This window comes from Clavelina lepadiformis, chromosome 4 (assembly GCF_947623445.1).
Source record: "Clavelina lepadiformis chromosome 4, kaClaLepa1.1, whole genome shotgun sequence".
In the NCBI taxonomy this organism is placed as follows: Eukaryota; Metazoa; Chordata; class Ascidiacea; order Aplousobranchia; family Clavelinidae; genus Clavelina; species Clavelina lepadiformis.
In genome coordinates, this window is record NC_135243.1 from 2,391,268 (window position 1) to 2,418,352 (window position 27,085).

General features: G+C 38.5%; 1 long non-coding RNA gene across 1 annotated transcript in view; it reads left to right on the forward strand.

The window, feature by feature from the left end:
* The window catches only part of LOC143453429 (uncharacterized), a 195,784-nt gene that overhangs the window by 132,534 nt on the left and 36,165 nt on the right, over positions 1-27,085 (forward strand). The window lies entirely within an intron of this gene.

Sequence of the window (27,085 nt, forward strand, 5' to 3'; positions counted from 1 at the left end):
GCTACTCTCCGATTTAATTTGGGTGCTGACTTGGACGAATTCTGGAAAAGTTTTCAATTCTTATTTTGATAGAATAAAATTTGTCTAGAACCTGGATTTAAAAATTTTCTCAGCGTCGGTTATTAAACACCAAGTTATCACTGAATCATTTGGGTTGCGCTGGCGAGTGGGGATTAAAATATAAAATTATAACCAGGGCCAGCTTGCAGATTTTAAAACCAGAAATATAGTTCACCCGAAGATTGCATCATCCGCCTTATTAAAATAGATTATTTTGTCTTACTTTGGCATATTTCTTATTCTCTTATTGGCCCTGACGAAGCTCACCCGCATTGGTTTGTGAAATGTGGGTTCATAAGGAATTAATTCACCACCTGAGCACCTTTAGTTATTGAAATTATGCCTGGTGGCAAACATAGTATTTTTACATAAACATAGTTCACTTTGGTGGAACATTATATGATCAATATATGTCTTATTATTATATCATATTTACTCGAAGGGTGACTCTATATTTTGCTGTTCTTTACTTTACCGGTTTGGTGTGTTTTGCTCTAACCGTATTGATCAGTTTTGTTGTGTTGCCATTTGTGCTTCATATTGATTTGTTTTTATGAGCAGTTGCTGTCAATTTATTTGATTTCTTAACATACTGTTGATTACCGTCTCATTGCCTTTGGGTGCTTGACCGGATTACACGTTACTCGTCGCTCTCCTATTGGTTACTTGAAATAAGTCATCTGTATTAAGTTATGATAATTTTTAGTCGACTATACTCAGCAAGCACTGCGTTTTAAGTTTCAGTTGCTTGAAGTGAATTAAGAATCATTTTTGAACTGCAACCACCGCTAGACGGAGGGACGGAGCAACAACGCACACAGGATTTGTCATTTTCCCTCCTAAATGCTATTACACGCTAACTACAGTGTTTTACAATCGTAAAATGTAATATTACGGTGGTTATTTGTATTTTAATATTTTCAAACAGACGTTGTTGTGTTAAATTTCCAATTCTTTACCGAACAGTACCAACAGCTGGATAGACCAAGTCTATAAAGCTAAACTTGGAGAATATGTGCCTAAATTATAATTTTATTGATGAATGAGCCCCCACCAAAATTGGGCCCCAGGGCATTCCACCATGTTATGTCGATGGGATGCCTATCCCGCCCAAATAAGTCTGAAAGACAATAGACCTACCACAGGCGCATCAAGATTTTTAATTCAAATGGAAACGAGGATTGCTTATGGAATAGGGCAAGTCGTAAATCTATTCTATTGAAAAGCAGAACAGGCGATCGTATCATAGTGTCAGGTTTCAGAAAATCAAAAAATAGCCTTCCATTGACGTGTTTGTCTTTCTCAGAAATTGACAAGGTTTTGTATCTGTGTCATCATCACAGATGCGTCATTTGAACAAAAGCGAAAAATCTCGAAGGTTGTTCGCGGTCTCCGTTTAAATTTTTCCTGGCGCGAAAAATCTTGCTCAGATTGAGCTGGAAATTTGACACTGTCCGTGTTCGAGTTGTTCTTGGGTGGGCAAGGACTTTATAAAACGATCTTTTTTAACTGTCTAAGGTTAAATAAGAAACTTGTCCCGCCAGCCATTCTAACGAGCTAGCTTACAATACTCAGCCTACTTATATCATTGACTACATTTACATTTGATACATACGATGCTGTAGATGCGGTTGCGATAATTTTCGATAGAATCTATTACATTTAAATGCTTCAAACCTTCAATGATGGTCGACTTTCGATGGCTATTTCCACATATTTATTCCATACAGCTTACAAAACATGAACTTTATTGCTATTTTGAGACAATAGTGTTTTCACAAATATTCCCTCCTGGAAGAAGTGATTTGGTTACTACAACTAGTCAATGTAGGCCATCTACGTTTATACGGGTCACAAGCCTCAGGTTAAGTTATTGACGGTGGACATCGACCACAAATGCGTGGAAAGTCGTATTTTTGTTGCTGCAACCTACAGACCCATGCGAAATATATAGGCCTACTTTTTCTCATATATCACTACATACGAACTACTTCTAAACATAGACATAATGTACACTACATCTTTCATACTTTGTTTGTTCTCATCTCGCTACACTCTACATCTACATGCCGGACACCGGTCGATGGAGACTTTCACTTGTAAAATATTTGCAGCATGGCTCGACCCTGGAAAAAAAGTTTCCTCACCAAAGGCGGACTTTCAAACCACTGGGCGGTTAATCGGGCGGTTACAGGATAATAATATGGAAAACAAAAGCACATTAAACTTCTTTCTTAAGCTATTTCGGCACAAAGCAGCTTCGTAACGTTCGCTCAGGTATCAGGTTTCCAGCGGTGAGCTGGTAGCTTTGACGTCATCCTGCCCGGGTCCAGGTCATTCGAACAAAAGGGTAAATTTCAAACATTTTTAGATATCTCAATAATTTAGAAATTGCTTTCCAAATATTCGGATGGATGGATTTCCAAATATTTGGAAGCTTTGCATCATCGGCTGCCGATTATGTCGTAACAAATAAACTTAAAGGCTTTAAACGCTTATTCTCAGAAAGATGCTTAATTGCACAATATTTAAATGACTGCGTCACTTAATTTCTTGATTAAGTCTTCTTGGTAGCCGAGTGGTTTGGGCGCTGTCCACGAAACAAATGCGACTCGTGTTCCGTGATCGACACCCAGTGGCATTATCCTGGCAATGTCCTTGGCCACGCCATTAATATGATTTAATAAGGTTATAACCACACTTGCTCCTGTTCAGTGGACAAGGTGGTCAGATCTAAATTCGGGAAATACTATGTAACAAATACAAATGTGTGACAATCGGAATTTGCACAGAAGGTATTTCGTAGATCGGGGCTCGAGCGATGAAGAATCATCGCCGGGTTTAAGTCGCATAAAACTTTTGTCAGTCCGAAAATAAAGACCTCATAACATCACTATACCAATTTCTCTGTGCTACTCGTCAATTGTCCAAGCACAAATATTTAAGCGAGTTGTAGAAAGCAAAGTTAATTTTCCATCTCGGATGTTTAAAATCTGGCTTGTTCTTTTGTCCATGCAGCCTTAATTGAAACGTTGAGCTTCTAAGACGCGAAGTTCCCTTAACTTTTGTTCTGTTTGACGAGTTTTGTCGAACAGAATCATTTATTATTAACTTCTCTCTAAAAAGAGTTCATTGTTTCTAGATAGGGAATCACGTGCCAAATTGTGGCGTGACGTAAGAGAAAACCAACGGAAAATCAATTCACCGACAATCGAACGATTTAAAATCATCAACAGAATTTAACCAACGTTTAAAGCTTATAGTGACGTATTTATGCTACACCCACTCGTTTGCCGAGTCGTAACTAAGTCATTAAACTCGAGTCCCAAGTCAAGTTTTTTGAAAGAAGTGACTTGAATCTGTCAAGTCGACTCATCGGGCAAATAAGAATAAAAAATACCGTTGCTGTGTACCGTGCTGGCCAGACTGGCAAATACAAACACACAACCAGAATTAAACTTGACTGATCGAAACACAACGATTTAGTGATTAAGTGCAACAGAATAGAAATTAAGCAACATCCGGAGAGAAACGCAAAGAAAGCGAATAAACCTACTAATTTATACCTGAAGAATTATTGCTGGTGGCTAACAATCACATTACACCAACACACCACATTGCGCTGCCACTCCAACCATAAAACCGCTTCAGAACCGCATTGAGCAATATACACAGTTGGCCACTTGATGTTGACAAAGCGCAATTGAGATAGCAATCTCTGCTCAATGAATCAACGCACAGACACAAAGGCCCAGACACCCACCATAGTGGAGGGTTGTATCAGACATTCAGCAAATCAACGATTTCATTCAATCAAAACATATTATGACGTCGAACAATGTTGCCTGTTCTAATTAACAACGTAACACTTTATGAATACATTGCTTTCGACGGTAATTATCCTAATGCGACACTACAGGTCAAATTCTTAAATAAGTGAATTACAGCGTAGTTTACTCGACCTGTTGAAAATCGGAACATTTCCACATGTTTTATCTGGTTGGTGTTGATAAACTTTGTAATAAAAAGAATTTTTACTACATGTTTAGAAGAATACCGTTTGTTTCAATACAATGGTTGTCGCTTTATACGTTCCGGTATATAATAAGCCCACCTGCTAATGAAACCCGATGTTGCGCGGTTCAGACGCACTCCGTTCATTCCGGTAGTAAAACACCACACTTAATAAACACGAAACCCAGTTTCATATGAGCCCGTGTTCCAAACACCATCGCATGATATTAAGCGCAAAGACGGAGTGAGCAAGGTTTTCGCGCAGTTTGCTTCAAGCAAAGTGCAGTCAAGCGAAGCTTTGTTTTATTTTAAGCAAATATTTCAATTTTATTATTATATTATTATTATTATATCATTATATTATGCAAATATTTAAATATTAGTTTCGGGCGGAAAACTGTTGCGTCATAAACTCAGTTGAAGCCAGAACGAGTTCACGGTTGATTGGTTTTGTGCAGTAGAAAGCACCGCACTGCTGGTCAATCAATCTTCAGGTGGTTTATAAAGCGGCGGCCATCGTGCATTTTGTTTTATTTTAAAGGTTGGAAACAAAATTCTGTGTAGGCTAAATAGTTTGGTACCATCTATCCCTAAATAGACCTACCATGGTCATTGGACGCGACACACCAAAAACAAACACATCGTCTGTGAAACCTTTTCATATGTTTTCGTTTCCGATCACTGGTTTCTCTATAAGATTTTTTCTGGGAAAAATTTAGAATTTAAAAATTTGATGAAAGCCCAAATTAATGACGTAGAATTTCTAAGAAGCGTGTTCTTTGACGTAGCAACGGTCACAATAAAGCGGTCGCATGAAATAAAGTTTCAATTGAAAGAATAAAGATCGGGGAGAAGCGGGAAAATATCAAACAATGGTTGGGATCTTAACTGTTGTAATTTAAGCTGAACCAGGTTTCACGACAAACTCATTAAGTACAAAGCATCTCTTTCGCTCTATATTGTGGAAGGCTTCATATAAAAGTCTGTGATAACTACAAAGTTTTATGTCTAAAATTTAAAATCTTACTAAATTTAATCGAACTTATTAAAGTATTTTGTAAAACTGTTCCAGATATGAAAGTTATCAACCGATTTCTATTCAATGAGGCATAACAGAAAGTCGTTATGTGTGGGATTGGACCGATGCTAACTGACGTAATTAAAAAGTCAATTGTTGCGTTTGGTGCTTGGTCATGACAGGACCGGCAACTTTCCTTGTCTAACAAAGTTTGGTAAAAATTCAGCGGTTAAATAATTGGTTCCATGACCTATGACCGCGGGAAAATGACCGCGAACAAACTCACCGGGGACAACTGAATGTGACGTAAATTCATCGCGAACAAACTAACCGGGAACAGACTTACCGGAATGAAAATTGACCGGGAGGTAAATTGACCGTACAAGTGCTGAATTATTTTGTTTAAGTTGATGGTAGTATATGATATGTAAAATAAATATTTGTTTGTAACTATTTCCTTTGTTTTTAACAAAAAATTTTTTTTATTTCAATACACATTGAAACATTTATTGAAATAAACAGAAATATTTCCGGAAATACGAGAAATACGAGTAACAACATTAAAAGAAGTTCACTACAAAACACATATGACACTACATAATAAGGGCACTAAAATTTACACAAACTGTTATTTGACAAATCAGTCAACCTTCACTGCAATACACATACTTAATTGGCTGGGATTAAAGCTGATGTGCGACTAGATAGTGAATTAAAATTTTGACCTTTTGACGGCCATTTGTCGCCGGTTAATTTGATCGCCGGCCAATTTATCGACGGTTAATTTCATCGCCGGCCAATTTGTTGCCGGTCAGTTGACCACTACCAGTTGTCGCCGGTGAATTTGTTCACGGTCACTTCACGTGATCCCAAATAATTTGTAACCAAGCCCAGACCGCGCTTTGCGCTGAGATTGTTACGAGCAAACGTCACAATTAAGAAATGAAAAAATGTCTCAGTTCAAACAAAGCTACACAGTTGGTAGAGTTACCAAAACATAAAATAATGAATGTATGAAACCATTGTATTGACCAGACGTTTAAGTCAATACATCAATAGAAAATTGAACGGTCAATGTACGAGACAACATCAACGACTAGCAAGACATTCAACAAATTACTGCATTGTTTGATCATTAATAGACTCACCGATTGTGACGTCATGGTTTTTCCTCGGTTGCGTAAGTTGTAACTCACAAATGAACTTAAAACTATGAGAGCTTTACTACCTTCAAATAAATTTAAAAACGATAAATGCTGGATTTGCAGCACAATAAATTATTATCAAAGTCTCTATAAAACAAATCAATTCCAGGGACGGCTTGAACTACCACAAGCTGCAGTTAGTACACAGAGATAATAGCGACAAAATCTTATTTCTTTTCTAATGAAGAACTTTTTCCTACAAGATGTGATACGATCTCACATAAAATTTGATACTTGTGTATTCACTTGCGCAGAAAGTTTCATTTGTCAAATGATGAAACAATGGCTATTGTGACGTACATGAATTCACCTATAAACAGAGTTGTCTTAAAATCAGAATTTGAAGCACTTGTATAAATGTTCAAAGGAAAATATGATACTTTCCAGATGATATAATGACCCTCATAGATATAGCAATATAAAACAATACAACATGCTTTCAACTAAATGCAACAAAGTGGCGGGCGATGAAGAGAGTGAACGAAGTATGATGAAAAAACTCGTTAATTACTACGATAAAGTTGTGGGAATATTTAAACCAATCAAATTACTGTTCACTGATAGGAGGCGACGAACGGATTTAGGTTTGTTAGTTTCAGATTAACATTAAGTTTCGTGTTGATGTTACCGGTGATGACGGTAAAGCACCAGTTGCAGTGTTGCGTTTTCTTAGGCTCTTTAAAACCTGCAGGTTTCCGAGCAATCAACGACCCGGATAAAATAAGTGAATAACATGTTAAAAGCACCAGATGAAAGAAGTGGCCGCTTTCCCCAACAACACAGAAAGAATGTATGACACACGAGTCATGCGCAGTCTCAACGCTTGGTCACGCTTGAGCGACGTTCCCACAATTCCAAAGACCAAGACATGCTGTGGAATGGAATTGAAATTTTCCAAGGTCCATATCCTGCAAAATCTTTCATTTCATATTCCATACTTTGTACGATATTAACGCCTTCGAGAATGGAAGAAACCACACTGTTATCATTTTAAAAGTTTGTGGTGAACGCACTTGATTGTGTGAATGAGCGTGCGCGTGCGCGTGTAGTGTTCTGGGAATGCGTGAACTTAGTTCAATTGTGTGAATGTGCATTCAACTTTATTATTGAAGATTCGTTCCATTCCATAAATGAAATCTTTCATTCCATTCCATGCTTTAACAATTCCATATTTCCTGCCAAAAACAAAGACAACTCCGAGGAGCAAAGCACCAAGTTCACGGCCACACGGAAGTTGTGTCTGTGTGAGAGGAGACCGAGCAGCAGGTATAAAGCTGTTGACTACGAAGGTGCAATTTATTCAACTTATATGTCACGAAACCCTGCACAGAGATGTAAAGATTATTATTATCATAAAACTAGGAAAGGTTTGTTTAATGCTTGGTATGATAATTAATTAATCGTTGTCCTCGGACTGAGAACAGTATTTGCAAGTCTTAAACATGGCGACGATTTCTCATTCCTCGAGTCCCGGTTACCGAAGTAGCCTTTGTGCATATTTTGATTCTCACACATTGTTTATTAGTTTATCTTTGACTTTTATATAATAAGTTATCGCCTGAATTAAGAACTCCCCACCAGGTCCACCGAACAGGAGCAAGTGTCATTAATGCCTTGTCCAAGTGCGTTACAACTGCGGGCTATAACGCCACCGGGTGTCGATAAGATAAACTCGCTGCCAGGAACAAAACGTTCCAGCAAAAATTCCTTCAAGCGGTCGAGGTTCTTATATGACTCCTATACACGAGGGCTGTATGTTTTTATTGCTTTTGAAGAAAACGATGTTGGAAATCTGCTTTAATAGCTGCAGGGCGCCACCTTGAGACATACTTTACAGCAATAAACCTGCTGGATGTAGCAAATAAATATAAAATTCCTTCGCATTCTACTTGTCGCTCATAACTTCTGTCCACTTGGCAAAATCTTTCTGCTGAATAACTTGCTTCAACAAAAGCGACGTTCTTAGCTTTATGTCCAGTTTGTGATGATTGTCTCATTTATTCCAAGTTGTCCGGTGGAAAGTGTGAACGTGGTTCCCATTTTACCGAAGATGTTCCCATTTTAAGCAAAGAAACCCGGTTTAGAGTTATTTAATGTGGTTGAAGACTAGTCTTTGTTTTCTATTGTTCCTCCACCTGTACTCACGACTAAGAAGCTGGCAAAATAACCAAACAAGTAGCTAAAATTTTTAACAAACCAATAAAAACGTTTACTGCTACTTGGCCATCGCCTCATTCGATGTTAAACGGTTGCAAAATGCGCGCGAAAGACGAACAATCTTTAAAGTTTCAAAAACTCAAAACTGTAATTTCTCTGCAAGAACCACGTACTTTGCTCGAAAAGGTAAAACTATGGGCAATGTATTGGAAGACGTAATTCTTTCTCCAATGGCACGTCACGCTTCAGAGGTGTTGTCCTTTATAACATAACGATGTTACATCGACTTCCAGATCCACCACCTGCATTATAAGAAGGTCAAGTTTAACGACATTTTAGCAAATTCTCCACCAGAGGTCGTGCGCTGGTGATGAGTCATATTTAAGGTTTATGATGCAAAATGGTCAGAACTTTCGTAATATCTCTCTCATCCTCGTAACACCGGTTCCTACATCGCCGCTTTTTCATCTTCCAAGATTATCAAATATTTCATCACAAACTGGTTGTAAGTGGGTACACGGGGAATCCCCTTTACCTTCAGCTCCATAGGGTTGGAAAACCCTCCTTTCGCTCAACACTGACGGGGTTAAGTTCTTTCGAAAGAAAATCTTCTTCAGACCAGACATGCATCACCACGCAAAGAAGAAGGTCGGTTGCAGCTATACACGCATACTGTGCATACATGGAATACTTGTGCGCATGCGCAACATGTTCCAGCTGTTCTCTGGACTTCCGCTTTGCTTTAAAAACTTTCAGGCTGTTTCCGTCTTTCAAAGTCATATTTATCGCCACTGATTCGATGAGTTTTGTCACGTGTACGTTACTTTGTCCTATTTCATCGATTTATTCTGGCTAATCTAGGCAAATATTTATGAATCAACACAACTTTTATTACGTAATAATAGGTAATGCTAAAACGTATTGTTATCTAACAATATTACACTTTACTTTGTATAGAATAATCATTATTAAAAAAACCACAGAAACCAACCATTGTTTTGCTTCGTGTACAAGCGATTAGTTAACACCAGCGCAGCAAATAATATAAGATGTTCACATGAAAGCCAGGAATAGTTGTTGCGCACTAGCGCCAGCATGCGGTAGAAATAAAGGCGCAGGGATCGGTTGATGTTTCAGAATAAGGCGCAGGGCGGTCAAATGAGGTGATAAAAATTGCGTAATTGTGTGGTTAGACGAGTAGGTGTGAGCCGGGACCTTGGGTAGATACAAACTTACCATGAAACATATTTTTACCTTGTGGGCCATCTGCTGTAAGTTACCTGCGTCTGATTTTAAAAATGGATTCTTAGAAAAGATGCTGACTCGAAACTTTCCTGCGTCGTTCTCCGCATCAGGCTTGTATGTGGAGTAAGGACGAGATTGCGATCTCTTCAATGCTGGGCTGCAAGGTCACTCACAAGTAGTCGAGAAGCTTCAACAACACGCATCAGGTCGCATGGAGCTGGATTTTGTGTCTGGCTGGTGTTGGAATAAGCTGCATTTCGCTTTCAGTGAATTATCTCGCAAAATTGTTTCAAAATTAAAACTTGTAGAAACAGTGCTGAGGCTGATGCACGTGACAAGGTTTGAAAGGGCGACAGCAAATAATACGACCAGATGTCATTTGAAACTACACCGCGGTTATTTTGCGAGTGACGCAAAAAATATTATCTACGAGTGCATCAAAATGTGGTTTAAAAACGTAAAGTTGTGAAAAAATTCAGTAACTTTAAAAAATCAAAACAGTTGCTAGAACAAGAGTTTAATAAACGACACTGACAGCGTTAAGTTGTTTCAAAAGAGAATCTTCCTCAAAACCCCGTATCCGCCCCTATAACGTCACTCTCTACCAGTGCCCGGGAGAAGCCGGAAGTTCTTGAGGACGACCGGACATCTGGATATCAGGGTCGAGTATGGACCATTTGGGTATGTTGACGGGAATAGGGGCGAGGCAGCCCTGGTTAAGCGGGATGTCGTAGCCCACCATGCATCTGAGGGAGTAGATGATGGCAGACTTGCTAATCGCTCTCGGCGCGTTCAACTTGTTTATCACCATAGGGGATGTCCCCTCGAAATCGAATGTCGCGCTTCTTGATATGAGCTCCTGGACCAGGTGGATACCCTAACCAGAAAGCTTCGTTGAAATGTCTGTGATTGATACAGTTGTGACGTCACAAAGACACTTACCTTCTGGTTATCGGCAGCTAGCGCTCTCAAGTCGGCCAGGTTGCCATGGAGATTGTGGGTCCGGCTGCAACTAGTGAATTCTCCTGGGAGCGTGAGAAACGCTGTCACTTCTGTGAGGTCACAAGTAAAAATAAGTTCAATAGGGTTTAAAGCAGTGGTTCCCAACCTGGGGTTTGCGAACCACTTGGGGGCTCGTGAGTGTCTTGGTTGCATGTATGCTACTTTATTTCTCTATTGTTTGTGCAACGAAAGAAGAGAATCATAAACATTTTAACCTTCGTCCGGCTGCATGGGTACAATTGTACCCATTCCAATTTTAAAATACGACAGTCTTTTTTCTAGAAACCCGAGAGACCTGAAACTTCCTGACATCTCTACATTTCTGTGTTAGATTATGCAGACTAAATGTCGGCAAAAAATCTTTGCACGTTACCGAGATTTAGGGTCGAGTTGTTTTTACACCCTTAACAGGCGGTATGGGTACAATTGTACCCTTGCACATTGTGTATCTAAATAATGCCAGTATACATAACACAAAGACAATTTTTTGAATGTTGAATGAAACAGAGTACAGAAATGATTTATTTGACACAGAAATATGAAAGAAAACTTAGTCGAGATGGGTTTAGTCAGTGTCACAAGTAATACACTTTGTTTTTGTTATGGAGTGTTCGTCGCACACAGGCTGAACGCAAGCCACGCAGCCTTTCCTGGTTTTACGTCGTTTTCGTTTCTGATCTCTGCAGACATAGCAACTGCCAACAATCGGTGTAGCTCCTCGATTTCCATGGGGTTCTTTGGGGTTAGCTTTGGATCACCATCACTCATGATTTCTTCACCAACCTTCCAAAACTTATAGCCTACAGTACAACCAATTTTCAATCTACAGTTTACACCTAACCAATTCCGGCAGAAAACTTACCAATTCCTACTAGTCCTACTCAAATATAATCAAAAACTCTAATACTGCACGTGCCTTGTCTTATCTAAGGCAAGAGACGAAGGGAGATAACGAACGAAGGATAACGAAGATAACGAAGGGAGATAACAAACGATAGCTGATCGCAGGGGCAGAAAGGATGATAAAAATAAAAGGGGAATGGAGAAAGAACTGGTGCAGCAACAGGTGCTATACTTCCCTAGAGCACAGTATTTAAACGCTCTGACCAATAAATACGGCATACCGCACAAAAAATATAACTAACTTGTAAATTTCAATGGAAAATGTACGTGGGTACAATTGTACCCATGCCGCCTGTTAGCGGTGTAAAAATATGCAGTCTGACGAAGGTTAAGACACTATTTCATTGAAATTTGCAGCAGCTCCCAAATATATCCGATATTACAGTAAATATCCCTCAATAGTAGGTTATGCATTAATAACAAGACATTTTCTCATTGAATTCTTGGCAAATTTTAGGTACGGGTCCGCAGGCTTGAACATTTATTAAAAGCGGTCCGCGACTAAAAAAACATTGGGAACCACTGGTTTAAAGGTAATTCTGACTCATTAGAAAACCAGAAACCAATTCGTCATTTCACACAACAACTACCATGAAACTTTTCAGCATCATATGATACGAGAAAGCACGTCATTCACAACATTATCACATAAATCCCAATCACATCCCAGCATAAATCGCAACCTTCTGATAATATTTTAGTAGCGGTTAGTTAACACAAACACCGTTGCTACACAACTATGAAATTTTTGAACATCATATGATAAACTTCGTGATCAGATCTATAACATTTATCACATCACTAAGCATATCACATGATCATACTCACGAGAGTAAACAAGAAGATGAACTCCTCCAGCACATGGATGATTGGAGACGATGCAATCTCCTTCATTGATCTCTATCGCCCACATCTGGTACTGCACGCCGTCCAACATGGCCCCTAGATGGCTTGGGATGTGAGGAGCGTTGGAAACAAGACCACCATCGGGTCTGAAAAGAGCGCACGAGAAGTCAAGTCGTTCCTGTCGATTCATGTAATGTTACCGAATAAACAATGAGTGTTTTCACGACACAGAATGATCATAATAGAACTACACCTACTCAGTTATCAAGAACATATTTGCACAAGCAAGTCTTGCAATATACACAAGACTAGACAGGACTTTCAACGACTGAAGCACAGATAAAATGTCAAGGGCTGAGAAATCTTGGTGCAATAAATTCGCAGAAATTAGCCCAAACAAATAAAAGCAGCGTTGGACGATTATCTAGACCAGTGATGCATAAATAACAAACATGTATAAATATGACGAGTTCAAGCCAGACAAATACCTTAATGTAAGTGGATATCGCTGTCCGTTGTAGAATCCTACCCATCTGTTCTGCAATGCTCGTGAACCTTTGATGTCAAAGGTCAGAGGTTATAATATATTGATAAGACCAGTGATCCCATTCTAGCACACACACAATAAAAGTTAATCGGGAATGACAAATAACCCAACCCCACTTACAACTACCCCCATAATCATTGCATGCATTTGATATTCAATTTCCCAGTTATTGTCATTTGGGTAAATTGTCAGTCATAAAAATCGCTTCGAAAAATTCAGTCCACGAATTAACAATTAGCAATTACAAATAACACCTATATATTTAAAATAACGGAGAATGACCCAGAACCCAGCCGCACCTTACAACTACCCCAATGGTCATTGCATGCATTTCATATTCAATTTTCCAGTTATTGTCAGTTATAAACTTGCTTCCAAAAACTGTATCTACGAAATAACACTGACCTGTGTGAAAATATAGAGAGTTGGATGGCGTCCATTTCCTTGCCAATATGCTTCGGATTTCCCTTCCCTATCATGATGGTGACATCACCTGAATAAGCGAAATTTTTGCAAAATTATACTTTCTAATCACGGCGTGCTACAATGATGTTGTCAACCTATCATGTAAGAAAAAGACTACCCTCATCAAACTCTAAGTGATGTCACCATGACATCATAACGCAATACCTTTCTTAGTCATCTCTGCCTAGCAGTCGGGTTCGACCAAGATTGTGCTATTCTTGTCGATGATGATCGCTGGACGGTGAATCACCTGACAGGTCCTCAATGAAATGGACGCTAATGTCGAGATGACCTCCATCGAAATAACTTGACATCACCTGCACAACACATGCTTTATTATGACATCACTTATTGTAATAAACAGTCAATGCATGCAGTTGACAACATGCATTTGCTCTTATGTCTGGTAAGATCTTATGTACAGAGAAACAGAGCATACTTAGGTATGTAAATTTTGCCATTTTAATTAACGTTTAATGACAGTTGTAGCATGAACTACGACCAAGATACCATATGCAGCATGTTATCTTCACAATCACTTTATAAGTTACCTCGGATTGATGAAATTATGCACCATACCTCTCATGTTGTCTGGTTGCCCTAATCATCACAAATCATATTGTTACCTGTCGTACAACATTTGCTCTGGCAACAACATTTCCAGACACAGATTGACGCCACAGTTAGGGAATCCCCTTTCTGAAGCACATGGGGCCTGGGTGGGCCCCAGCAGATTCAGGAAGGACTCGAGCTGACGACAAACAATCCCAATCGGAAAAATTGAACAGACCAGACCATGCTGTGACTGATTTGACGTCAAGCTGTGATGAAAATGTTAAACTGTCAGAGAAATCAAATAAAATAAGAGAATGTATTCTAGTGTCGGTAGAAATTATCCAAAATGAGACAAATACAAACGAGACAAGTCATCTTTCTCCAAATTTCGAAATGTCACAATATTTTGCAAAAGTAATAAAAGTAAAAAATCTCAAAAAGCTTGAAAGAAAGCAAGATACTCAATACCGTAACTCCTCAACTTACAAACGAGTTACAGCCAGTTACAGCCGAACAGCCATTCGTATGTTGAATTGTTTGTAAGTTGGTTCTTTACTTTTGATTGGTGTACAGTGCTATATATGTCTACCAAACATTCACATACATACGTCATCATCAGCATCACATACGTAATATGTTACTTAAGCTGTTTTCTTATTTTAAAGACACAAAACTAAAATAAAAACACGAAACTCAAGCAGCATTTCACGCCTCGTATATTCCGCTCTCGCATTATTGTTCTGATTGTCTAACCCAGGAGTGCCCAACCAGTCGACCACGGACAGATCCCAAGTTGACCGCGAGGCCATTAAAAAATAAAGTTTTTTATATGAAACAGTTTGTTTTGTGACAACTATACGCCTACCAAATAATCGAGTAAGAGTTAAGTAATTTGTTTTCTTCAATTTTTAATAGTCTCTAGTAATCAATCGATTTCCTGAACAATTTAATTGATTAAAACTTTCATAACCAAAAATGCTAGTGATTGACTAACTTACACTTTACGAAAAACGAATCACTTTAACTCTCTTTATAGAAGGTATGTATGTACTTGACAGAAGTTGGTTTGTGATGTGATGTCTGCATTGTCCTGCATTAACGGAGAGATTTAAATTTCGGAAAGAAATTCAATGCAAAGTAGCAATAAAAGAAATGGGATTTCAGTTTTATTGCTTCTGCGGCCATATCTTTTTAATAACAAAATCTTACACGCTAAACCACTAACGCAGTGATTGCATTTTTGAATAGGCTAAACGTGCCTTCGTTTCATAAAGAAATTTAAGCTTTTCTTTAAAGTTTTGAGCGCATTTTCGTTCTATCGAATTTTGCGTCCGAGTTAAGTTTACAATATGAATTTCATTGTGACAACACAATGTATTTTACGTTATGTGCAAGGTTATGTTGGAGGGGACTTGAAACCCTTTGAAATTAGCAAGTAAAAAACATCGGAAATGGTGTGTGTAGGTTTGCGATGTTCTCACTGGATTGGTAGACCGCTGGAGGTTTGTTACTTGAAAATTAGACCTTAGGTTAATAAAGGCTGGGCATCCCTGGTCTAACCCGTAGGGTCATGTCAGGACGGGAGTATCTTTCATGCACCTATAGGCATTATTACAAATGTGCTTCATCTTGATGATTGGACGTTTAACACTGTATGTAGTGCCCGCGGTTAATATCGTAATGGGTAGGCCTAAATATGAAACTGAACGTTCATAAGTCGAGGAGTTACTGTACAATATATACACAAAAATAGAAAGTAGCATGCAGTGTCCAAACAACACAAACTAGCACATATCAGCACATATCAGCACATTGAAATAAAAAACACACTTTGTCCTGGTGTTAACATTAACAGGAAAAATTGTGGTTTGTGGCATTGTTGAGGTTTTGCCTTAATTTAACATTTCAAAATAAAATACCTCGGTGCTTGCTTGACACTAACTTGACACACACCAACAACCTTTTCCAAGTTGACGGCTGCTTTAAGCGCTGAGTTTATACAGGCAGGCCAGGTCATAGGCACAAATGTTGTCACAAGTAGTTTGAACCGTTATTTGCTTCTATTTCTGCATTCCTCAGTATAAAACACAGTTTTCAACGATAAGTATCGCTGCTCGCAAATGAAGCTGACTTACGAACAACAACTCACTTATCAATAGGAGTGAGGCCACCATCAGACTGCATAAAGAGGATGTTGATGTCTATGTTGCTGAAAACAGACTGAAAGCTTACATATATTCTTTAACGCACAGTGTGAGGTAAGTATCCACGCATGTAGTGAAGTCGTGCGGGACAATCTTGACCATGGACTTGAGATGAGAGTGAGACTTGTTTGAATCTCATCTCCACGGCGATCTTTTCGGCTGCTACTTCATGCTCAGAAAGCTGCATGCATAGATATCTGATGTCAAAGTCGAACGTTAAAAATATTAAATTAAACTTGATTATGCAATAGCTTAATTACTAATCAATGTATAAACACAATAGACCAGCATCACAAAGTGAACAATAACCATTAACCAAACAATTGATGATCCAAAGTTTTGCGAAGACAACATAAAGCAATCGAGCTCAAATAAGACTCAAACTCAGCATTCTTTTACTTTTGCTGCCAAACAAAGCAAACAAGTAAAAACAAACAAAGCAAAACAGTTGTAGGCACTAAAACACATGCATTGCCAAGCTGATGTAATTTCAATCTAACAACAGCATAGACTCACGTGTATAAATGTATGACAGCATCAAAAAAATAAACAATAATTACGCACAGAAGTGAGGCTTACTTGAGCTGGTGATGATATTATAAAATTGCTTGCAAATCGAATGCCGCATAGAATACTTGTTTACGGAAATCGGCAAAGCATTGCGTTACATAATCGATTACTTTCTGCTTATCGTATTAAGTCGTGACAAAAATGTCGTGCATGCCTATATTGTGTGTGTTATTATTCATAGTTGTTCAATGCGTTACAGTCTACTAAGTCAACCCTAGAAAGTGGTCGACTTTATTATGTAGCTGTCCCAATGTTTTATCTTGATGTATTCGTTTAATGAAGCTTCAATATAATCAGATTATACAGTTGTCATTCCTGTGTTATTATTGCTGAAGTCTATCAAAGTTCACTGTTAAGATATACACAAGTAAACAGACTCTGTAGTGAAGTGGGAAAACCTTACAGGTTAAGGTACCATACACCATTTTTCATTACAAGCTCTTGCCAGACACTAGCATTGTGCAGTTCTAAAACTAACGGAAAACTAGAAAACCAATGAAGGGAAATAAGAGTTTTGTGATTGGCTTTAATAGGAAAGCAGATCAAAAAGGTTAAGAACCGCTGCTTTAAATCAAAGTAAAAAGTGGTAATAAACTCATCTTTGATTAAGTATTTAAAACCATAGAGACTATAAAATAAGCAAAGACGAAAAATACAAAACCAATATTTAACGTCACCAGTGGGTATATTAGCTTAATACAACTGCATTGTCAACTGGAAACATCAGAGTTGATCAGCTTACGAGGTCGAATATTTTTGGGCTTGATTGGTTTCCAATATAAAGAAGATCTCTACAACCCTTAGTGAGAGCAAGTGCCATTCTTTCACCTTTCCTCTCAAGGAGAGCATTTGTTGCGACTGTCGTTCCAATCCGGATGAAATCGATCTTACTTGAGTCGAATGATTCGATCATCATAATTTTAAACTCTTTAAAACAAAATTAAACTATGTATACATAATTAGGCAGTCTATCGAATTAAACAACAATTCTTAGCAGTGGTTTTCGCCAAGTCGACAAATGGTTAAACTTGAGGAAATGAAGGGAAGCTAAGTTTAATCACAGACAAAACTACGGATATATTTGTATTTAGACACAAAAAATTCAAACTACATTTGATAATAATAATTTTAGCCGCGTCAACAAATCAAATAATTAAACTTAAAGCAACTTGAGCAGAAATTAAATTCATCTGCAAAATTATGATAAACTTTTCCATATGTAGGTTTATTTCTGCCACAAACCTCTTCCGTACTGCTTGGAATTCCCTTCCAGGAAGCATCGAGATAGATTGTGTGGATCAATAGACAACAGCTTCCTCACTCTTGTCTTCCCATCTAAGAATGTATAATTATGGAAATCAGGAAGTTAAAAAAGTAAAATTATTATTTGTCTGTGAAAGTTGCTCACAGCAGGTTCAGATCTGTTAAAATTTACTTGCAAAGCATAAATATTAAAGCAAAAATAAACTGTCATAGAACTGGCTTCTCTGTATAAAGATTAATCAATTACAACCTCATACTAACTTGGGCACTTTGCATAGATGTCAGACGATGTTTGACACTTCCTGAAGATTCCTCCTCGGTCAATCACAAACTGAAAGTTTCTGTTACTGCTCTACTTCTTTGTCAAATTAAATACACAGGAAGACAATATTTTATGACATCCAGTTGTATGTTATATCAAAACTAATTAAAGTGTGTGAATATGTGTTTATTTTACGGTATACAGTAGATCTGTGAGCTATTTTGTAACTTTATTTGCAATTCACCGCAGACATCAGTCAGTTGGCAGATCTGTGAACTATTTCTGCTGCATTTGCAATGAATGCTTTCAATATCGATAATGAAGTTAGGATTAGCATTTTTCATGTCTATGTACTATAGACCTATAGTTATGAAATGTGTGCCAGTTTAGGAGAGAAACTTCTTACATCTCGTGTTTACTTTTGACTCAAAATTTGTTTCAGGCAGGGCTGGAGAACCACTGCAAAAAAGCAGCGGCTCCAGCTCCGGAGCTATAAACTTTTAAACAGCGGCTCCGGCTCCATTAAGAGCTCCAACCAAACTTGAACATATTCCCAGACATCGCCTGTATAGGCAGGGTTGCCATACCGTCCTTATTTCTAAGATTTGTCCTTATTTTAAAGGTCCGTGTCTTAGAAAATATGTTTGTCCTTTTTTCTAAGAAATGTCCTTATTTTCACTTTCGTCCTTATTTTTAGGGCGGAAGTGGGCACTTTTGTCCTTATTTTGGACATTTTGTCACCTTTACGATACCATTTTGTACCAAACAGATACCAAAATTATGAACATGCAGATTATGTCTTGTTTTTTTTTTTGTTTTTTTTTAGGAACATTGGTTGCTTTCTCTTGTTGTACACTGTTTAAGGTGGTATTCCTCGTTCATTTTCTGATCGTCCTTATTTTTGAGTTGAGACTGATGGCAACCCTGTGTATATAGGCATAGGCCTATATCCGACTGAAAAGTACGGTACAGGTAGTTTTGGACAAGAAATCGTGTGTGCAAACACACAAATTTTACTGGAATAACGTGCACTGAAGAAGCCTGAATTCTATGTTTTTTTATTATAATCTGGCGTTCAACCATCCAGTTTTTCTTTGCTTATTTATTAAAACCGGCGTGATTATTAAAACATTCGGCCCACGCTGATGAGTTTTGGAATGCTAAAAGTAAGTCTCGTGCGTGCACGTGCCACTCAGTATTCATAGACATCGTATATTTAATCACACTATTCGTTATAGCATGGTACTCTTTACTCTAGTGTAGAGTTTGCAAGTATATTACAAATTTCTATTGTAATTGAATACACACACCTAGTGTTGAACACCTAGTGTTGAACACACCTAGTGTTGAAGAGTTAATACAGATGTAGTATTCGCTTTAACCACCTTAAATGTCGGGCTATTATAGCACAGACGGCAACTGGAATTTAACATGTGTTTATCTGATTGTATGCAAGTCATTCCTAGGGCAACTACTAACCAGCAATAAATCACGTCACAAGATGAGATTCGTCAACACCGGGGAAAAGCCGCGAAACAGCATCGAACTTTACCATTCATCGGTCGATTTGGAACGACCGAAAGTAGGTATGAAAGATTTACGAGTGTTACTGTTAGGCGTCCTGTAGAGCAGTATACAATCACAAAACCTTACAGGTGAATAACTTGTAACTTGTGATGATGGGTACATGACACTGCAAAATATAATTTTTATTTATTTGTTTTTCTTTGGTTTTCATAATGAGTTTTTAATCAGTGGTTTGCCTTTTCCGAATGCTAAAATTTAACAAGTGAGATAAATGAGGCCTTAAAAGCTCCGTCCTTGAAGCACGTGCCCCAGTTACCCAAATATAGCAATCTTCAACTGACCACATCACTTGTCTCATTAAATTTGAGCAAGTCTAAAAAATCCATCTGGAGCTGACTATAGGCTACAAGGCAATTAGTAGGTGAATAAAACCTCCTCATAATGTTTGGGAAATATTTTATGCTAATTTAACACTATCGTAATCGGGCTCGCGACATTACTATTTTAACTAGGTGTGGCCGACACTGTACACAAATTTTCAATCGTTAATTACTCTAAATCTATAGGCCCAGGTTTTTATTAAGGTTTGGTTTGGGTGACCGCTAAGTAGTTTTAAGAGGTGCAAGTTTTAACAGTTTTTAGTTGCAAGTCCAAATTTTGGGAAACCGCTGGAGAGATTTGTTTGGGGGACCGAAACGGTCCCCCAAAACACCTAAAAAAAAACACTGTAGGTAGGCCTACGTCGTAAACTGATTCGATGTTTACAGGTTTGTAACAAAAACATCTGACTTCATGTATACATCATAATTGTAAAACTAAAGAAAGTGCATTTAGTGTAAATTAAGTATTTCTACAAGTGATACATTTCTAGAAGTTTTTCTTGTTACGGAAAACCAGCTGACCGCGAGAAGAGGAGCCAAGAGAATAGTTTGTCGAGTTAGTGACGCGTAAATGAGTAAGCGAAAACGATACGCTTCAATGCGGAGAGAGAGCAAAATTATGAAAATATGACAATATTTCAAAAATTACAAAATCCAACGTTATAAAACAAACATGGACAAATAGCTGATAATTTTCAAGAAAAGTGAAACACCTAAAACTGAGATCTTTATGAATTTGTTGTACACCTACCAACGTAGGCTATGGCTTTAAAAACATGATTAGACCAATCAAAATGCAGCATAGTCGGTGTTTTTTTGTAGCTTGGGAATTACCCTAGCAGTTGACGTGCTTCAGTCTTTTAGGTCACGTGGAGATTTCGCTAAAAATTAGCATGAAAGTAGCCAAAATTGGTTTTTAGACCAAAAATACTAGTAGTCATTTTGCGCCTCTGTTCAAAATGTTTGAATCATGGTTTTTCGGTGTCATTTAATGGAATGGAATTTTATGAAAAACATACTAGCCTAAATTGATATGCAAAATTTCAGAGAGCCCCATGGAGCATTTTTCGAGTAATGAGTCTTTTAGTATATTTACTGCATAACAACAAAACAAAGATTTTACGGACCTTTTTGGTGTTTGACACCACCTATAATTCAATGAATGTTAAATCTTCGCAGACATTGACTTTCCAAGGATTGTCAAAAACTGTCTTTGGCACGTGGACTTTATGAAATAAACGTGGCCGTGATAAAGCGGTGTTGGAGCGAGCGAGGTCTCTTGGAAACGTTCTGCCCTTCTACCATTCAGCATCAGCTGCAGCAGCAGCACAGTCAGTCTTGGGTTGAGCGAGTGATCAATTACTTCGACGACTGAAAGCGTCACAAACATCACTCAGCCAGATTTGGAAGGTCTCAACATCAGGATGACGACAGCGCCTTCTCACTGAAGAATAAACTGAGAGCCAGCTGGTTCCTCTGCGCACGTGCCAGTTTTCTTTGAGCTTTTATGAGTCTTGAAGGCGAGCGCTACATCAGTTTATTGGTCAATTATAAAATTGATTACAGGAAAAAAATGGTGAGGAAGTTTCCGGTAAAATATGCGGGTAATTGAAATATGTGTTGACGTAATTTGATGTAAATGGCTTATCAACATTAAAATGTATTTGAATTTGTGTAGGCTCTGCCGATTATTCGATCAGTATCGGCAACGAATTTTCAGAAATTGTGCTCTCGATAATGACAACGTCGGAAATAAAACCCTTACTACAAAGTATCTCTGATGGGTTGATGAAGATACGAGCGGTAAGCGGTAAGCGGTAAGCGGTAAGCGGTAAGCGGTAAGCGGTAAGCGGTAAGCGGTAAGCGGTAAGCGGTAAGCGGTAAGCGGTAAGCGGTAAGCGGTAAGCGGTAAGCGGTAAGCGGTAAGCGGTAAGCGGTAAGCGGTAAGCGGTAAGCGGTAAGCGGTAAGCGGTAAGCGGTAAGCGGTAAGCGGTAAGCGGTAAGCGGTAAGCGGTAAGCGGTAAGCGGTAAGCGGTAAGCGGTAAGCGGTAAGCGGTAAGCGGTAAGCGGTAAGCGGTAAGCGGTAAGCGGTAAGCGGTAAGCGGTAAGCGGTAAGCGGTAAGCGGTAAGCGGTAAGCGGTAAGCGGTAAGCGGTAAGCGGTAAGCGGTAAGCGGTAAGCGGTAAGCGGTAAGCGGTAAGCGGTAAGCGGTAAGCGGTAAGCGGTAAGCGGTAAGCGGTAAGCGGTAAGCGGTAAGCGGTAAGCGGTAAGCGGTAAGCGGTAAGCGGTAAGCGGTAAGCGGTAAGCGGTAAGCGGTAAGCGGTAAGCGGTAAGCGGTAAGCGGTAAGCGGTAAGCGGTAAGCGGTAAGCGGTAAGCGGTAAGCGGTAAGCGGTAAGCGGTAAGCGGTAAGCGGTAAGCGGTAAGCGGTAAGCGGTAAGCGGTAAGCGGTAAGCGGTAAGCGGTAAGCGGTAAGCGGTAAGCGGTAAGCGGTAAGCGGTAAGCGGTAAGCGGTAAGCGGTAAGCGGTAAGCGGTAAGCGGTAAGCGGTAAGCGGTAAGCGGTAAGCGGTAAGCGGTAAGCGGTAAGCGGTAAGCGGTAAGCGGTAAGCGGTAAGCGGTAAGCGGTAAGCGGTAAGCGGTAAGCGGTAAGCGGTAAGCGGTAAGCGGTAAGCGGTAAGCGGTAAGCGGTAAGCGGTAAGCGGTAAGCGGTAAGCGGTAAGCGGTAAGGTGAGAGTCCTTCTTAGCTTTTGTTTACCGGTGGAGGTTGTTGCAGCCCAAAAAGGTCTGCCAAAGCACAACGTAAGTTCTGTCAAAGTAGAACGAACTTTTAGCTCAACGATTTAACGTTATCGTGCGCCTCGATGTTTGGCGCTTCATGCGTCGCTTTGCTGTGGGGTGCACTAAAGAATATCATCTAATTTATAGAATCTCAATTGCAATCTTTATCCAATGGCGTTCATGACAAGATTGTCGAGCTGCATCTTAGAATGGGATTCCGGCGACTTCGTACTTCCTTGCCAGGCGATTTCAAATGGGCTCATGCAGAAGACTGGGGTGAGAATGCCATCCCAAGCGGCCGTCAGCAAAGCCATCACCAAAGCCAAGATTGCCCGGCATTATCGTCGCAAGACCAAAGGCATCTCAGAGGCTTATATCAAACCGCTAAAATAAGGTTCTGACATACTGCTCTGCTTTGTGTTTGGTATTATGTTGTTTATTTTTCGCCGTTTTATTTCTGAATTAGTCTCAAAGCTGAAATTTTTTATTTACTACATAAAATGATGTTCTTACAGCAGTCCATAATTCATAAAACACTTGGGTTGAAAAATCCAAGCATCTCTTGACCATTTGTGCGTTCATAGCGTTGATTGTGCAGATAAAGAGCCAAGAGTGAATAACCCCTAAGCGGGAAAGCGCTCATTGTTATGTTTCGACGTTGACAAAATAGCGAACTTTCGAGATCGTTCCAAAAGAATAAGAACGCTCTCGAATGCTCGTGCCTTATTATGATAGTAATAGAATATACAGTTCATCTCGAGTCGTTAAGCAGTTCATCAAGTGTTACAAGCAAAGCTTTATCGCTCCGCGCATTTTGAAAGGAGTACTGTATACAGCAGGCAGATGCTGGTATTTCAAAGCGGGCTTTAAAACAATTTTCCCCGCTCCTCAACGCAATTCAAAATACGTCACTGTTTGCTAACCTGGTTGTCATAAAAACGGGGTGTAAGCAAAAACACTGTTTATTTTCGCATCTCAGGAACGCATAACAGCGGCTACTTTCATAAATTTCCAGCCGAAGAACTCGTAGCGAAAGTTGCAGCAGGAAGCTAATCCCCGGATATAACTCTGTGTGTTTGATGTCTTGCCCCAACTACACGTCGAGCCAATATTATTATTACTGCTGTTATTTGTCTGCGTCAAGTTGATGTAAAACTGTTCGTAGCTTATATTTCTGTTAATCATTGGTTACAAGGTAGAGGCAGCATTCGAGGCGGATGCTTCAGCCTACAAGCTATAGCACCAGTCTCAATTGATTTGAGCAGATATAGACAATTTAGAGCTGAACTCTACAAAGCAGTTGGCGATGATTAAAACCTACTTATAACGCTTGGGTAGAATTGTGATGCAAAAAATATTGACACAAAACCAATTTATGTCTTATTACAAATTTTATTTCCACAAAACTCACTTTGGATATTTCAAATCACAAAAATCAGCAATTCTAAAACATTACAGCAATATCACCATAAAGCAGTGAATATTTATTTGAATAAACATGTCTAACAATTATAATTATGACATCACTATAACTTTACGTACAAATATAAATCAATTTTACAATGAAAGTGGATGACGCGTGGGGTTGAGCGACCGCTCGATGTCGCAGAAGTCCGCGATTCGAATCCCGGCCACGACTCAATTTCTTTTAAAACAGTGAATCGATGTTAAGAAGGAATTTTAACAAAATTTAATTAAAATTGGATTTCCGTTTAAAAATGTAACCTTACTTACCACTATTACGTCAGCAGTGATTGCGCGAAGTGAGTCGAACGCCATAACCAAAGCCAACATCAACTCGCAACCGCTATAAATTAAAAATTTGGTTAAATCGTAAATTTCTGTGCAAATTTCAAGTTGACACAGACGTGACAAGATATAAAGAATACCGAGCCATGAAGCTGGTCAAGGGCGAGTTGAATTTTTTGTTTCTCGCTTGAACTTGCGGAGAATCCCCCATCTTCGAAGTAACCAACCATGTTCAGACTTCGTTCAATTTTAGCAAGAAATTCTGGTCCTGGAATGTCTTTGATTATGTTGGCATTGATGTCCAACTCTTTTACCTGCAGATGAAATGTTTATAAGCTACAACCTGGTATATTGATGAAGCTAATATATTACTACATACAAGTTAATATTACCATTAATTGGTTAATAACTTACAAGCACTATGTAGTCAGATTTAGGTCTGGCCTGATTGTCCAACACAAATTCTTGGATTTGGAATTAAATAGAAATAATTTTCAGAAGCCCAATTAAAACTGGTATCGAGTATTAGTTGTAAAAACAAATCCTGACAATAAGTTTGCAAAAATATTTTCAGTCTTAAAAAAACTGAAACTTTTCAGTTGACCCACAAATTAACCTGTACATGCCAGGCTAAAACTGATCCAAAAAAATTTTGTCATTTTTCCATTAAAAAGAAGAAATTTTAAGCGACCAAGTTTATCGCAGATTCCACATTTCTTGAAGATTTAAGTAATCGCTAAACCATCGCAAAATTATTTTGCAATTTTAAATAAATTAGTACAAAATATCCGACGTACACTGCCCAGTAATCTCAACAAACTGCCTTGAAAAATATCTTCGTACTAGCGATTATGACGTCATAAGCAAAAATGTAAACAATTCATTATGACGTATGTGGTTCCTGTTCTAACCAATCGACGAAAAGTTGAATAAATCGTCAAACCTTTCCAGGCATCTCAGAGATCGCCGAAATTAATCTTTCCACATCACCAGGGGAGAAGCAGCCGACCAGATCAAGCGACACCAACTCATTTTGTTGTTTTCTTAAAACGTCACAAAAGATCGCGACTTCCGATGATGACAATTTGAAACCCCTCAGAATCAGCTCTCTTGGAAAGTGCAGTGACGCCATATTGGAGAGTTCCATGTCGTTGGATTCGTTTAATTCGCATAAAAGCCAAATATATCTGCGTTGGTAGTAAGCTAAACAAACAGAATAGTTACTTTTATACCGGTTGTAGCTCGGGTTATAGAAATAAATTTAAGACGGAAATTATTCATGTTTAGGCTACAAAGTCAAGTTGAAAGCGAAAACATACTTTTATTTAAATTATCTGTTTGGGACAAGTTAAAAAAAGAAGCAGGCATTTTAAACTGAAGATAAACTTAATAAAACAATAAGAATTTATTTAAATGATATGTGGCGTATTTAGCCGGCAAATATTTTCACCAGAATTACCGGCAGCCTACTAAGCTAGGCTCTGTACACTAGCACTGGCAATATGTTTGCAATAGACATGTAAATTACAAAACTTACTTTTACTTGGCCTAGTAGGCTGCTGTATTAATCAACCAGTGATAATGTGGAATCACTTCCCAGCTAAATAGGCTACATGTCATTTTAATCAATTTTCACAAAATATTATCACATAATTATTTTCACAGCATCACCAGTCTGCCAGTAGCCTTACTGTACTAGGCCAAGTAAAGATAAGTTTTGAAATTCAACATAAATGTGTGTGTTGCTGCACATGATGCATGTCTATGGCAAAAAAAATAATAACATGCACATACAGTTTATTCAATTATTCGCAAATTTAGGACAAAGTCAGAAAATAAACTTACGTGTCCAATATCCATACTGCATTTTCTCAAATCGTACTAGCTGTGATTTTAGTGCTTCTATCCAAATTCTCCTCTTCTCAGAAATATCTGGAAAAAAATTATTATCAAGCTTAATACTGACAGGAGACAAATATAGCCTAGGTCTAGAGCCCTAGACGAAATAGCTTGGAAGAAACTGTTGGCTAAAATGCAGTGAATTGTACTAATTGTAACTATTGAACATTTTTTTGCATATACTTGTTGTTTACCAAATTTGCACATGTTTTGAATAACTTGCTGAAACTTACTGAAGTTGCATTTTTAATTTACCAAACTGGGCGAATGAGAATGAGAATGCAAGAAACTATAGGCTAGAATGCAGTTAATTGTACTAAATGTAATTATTGCACATAATTTTCATTCACTTTGCACGTACCAATTGTTTACACTTGTTTTGACTAACTGGCTGCCATAAACTGAAGTTGAATTTTTAATTTACCAAACTGGGCGAAT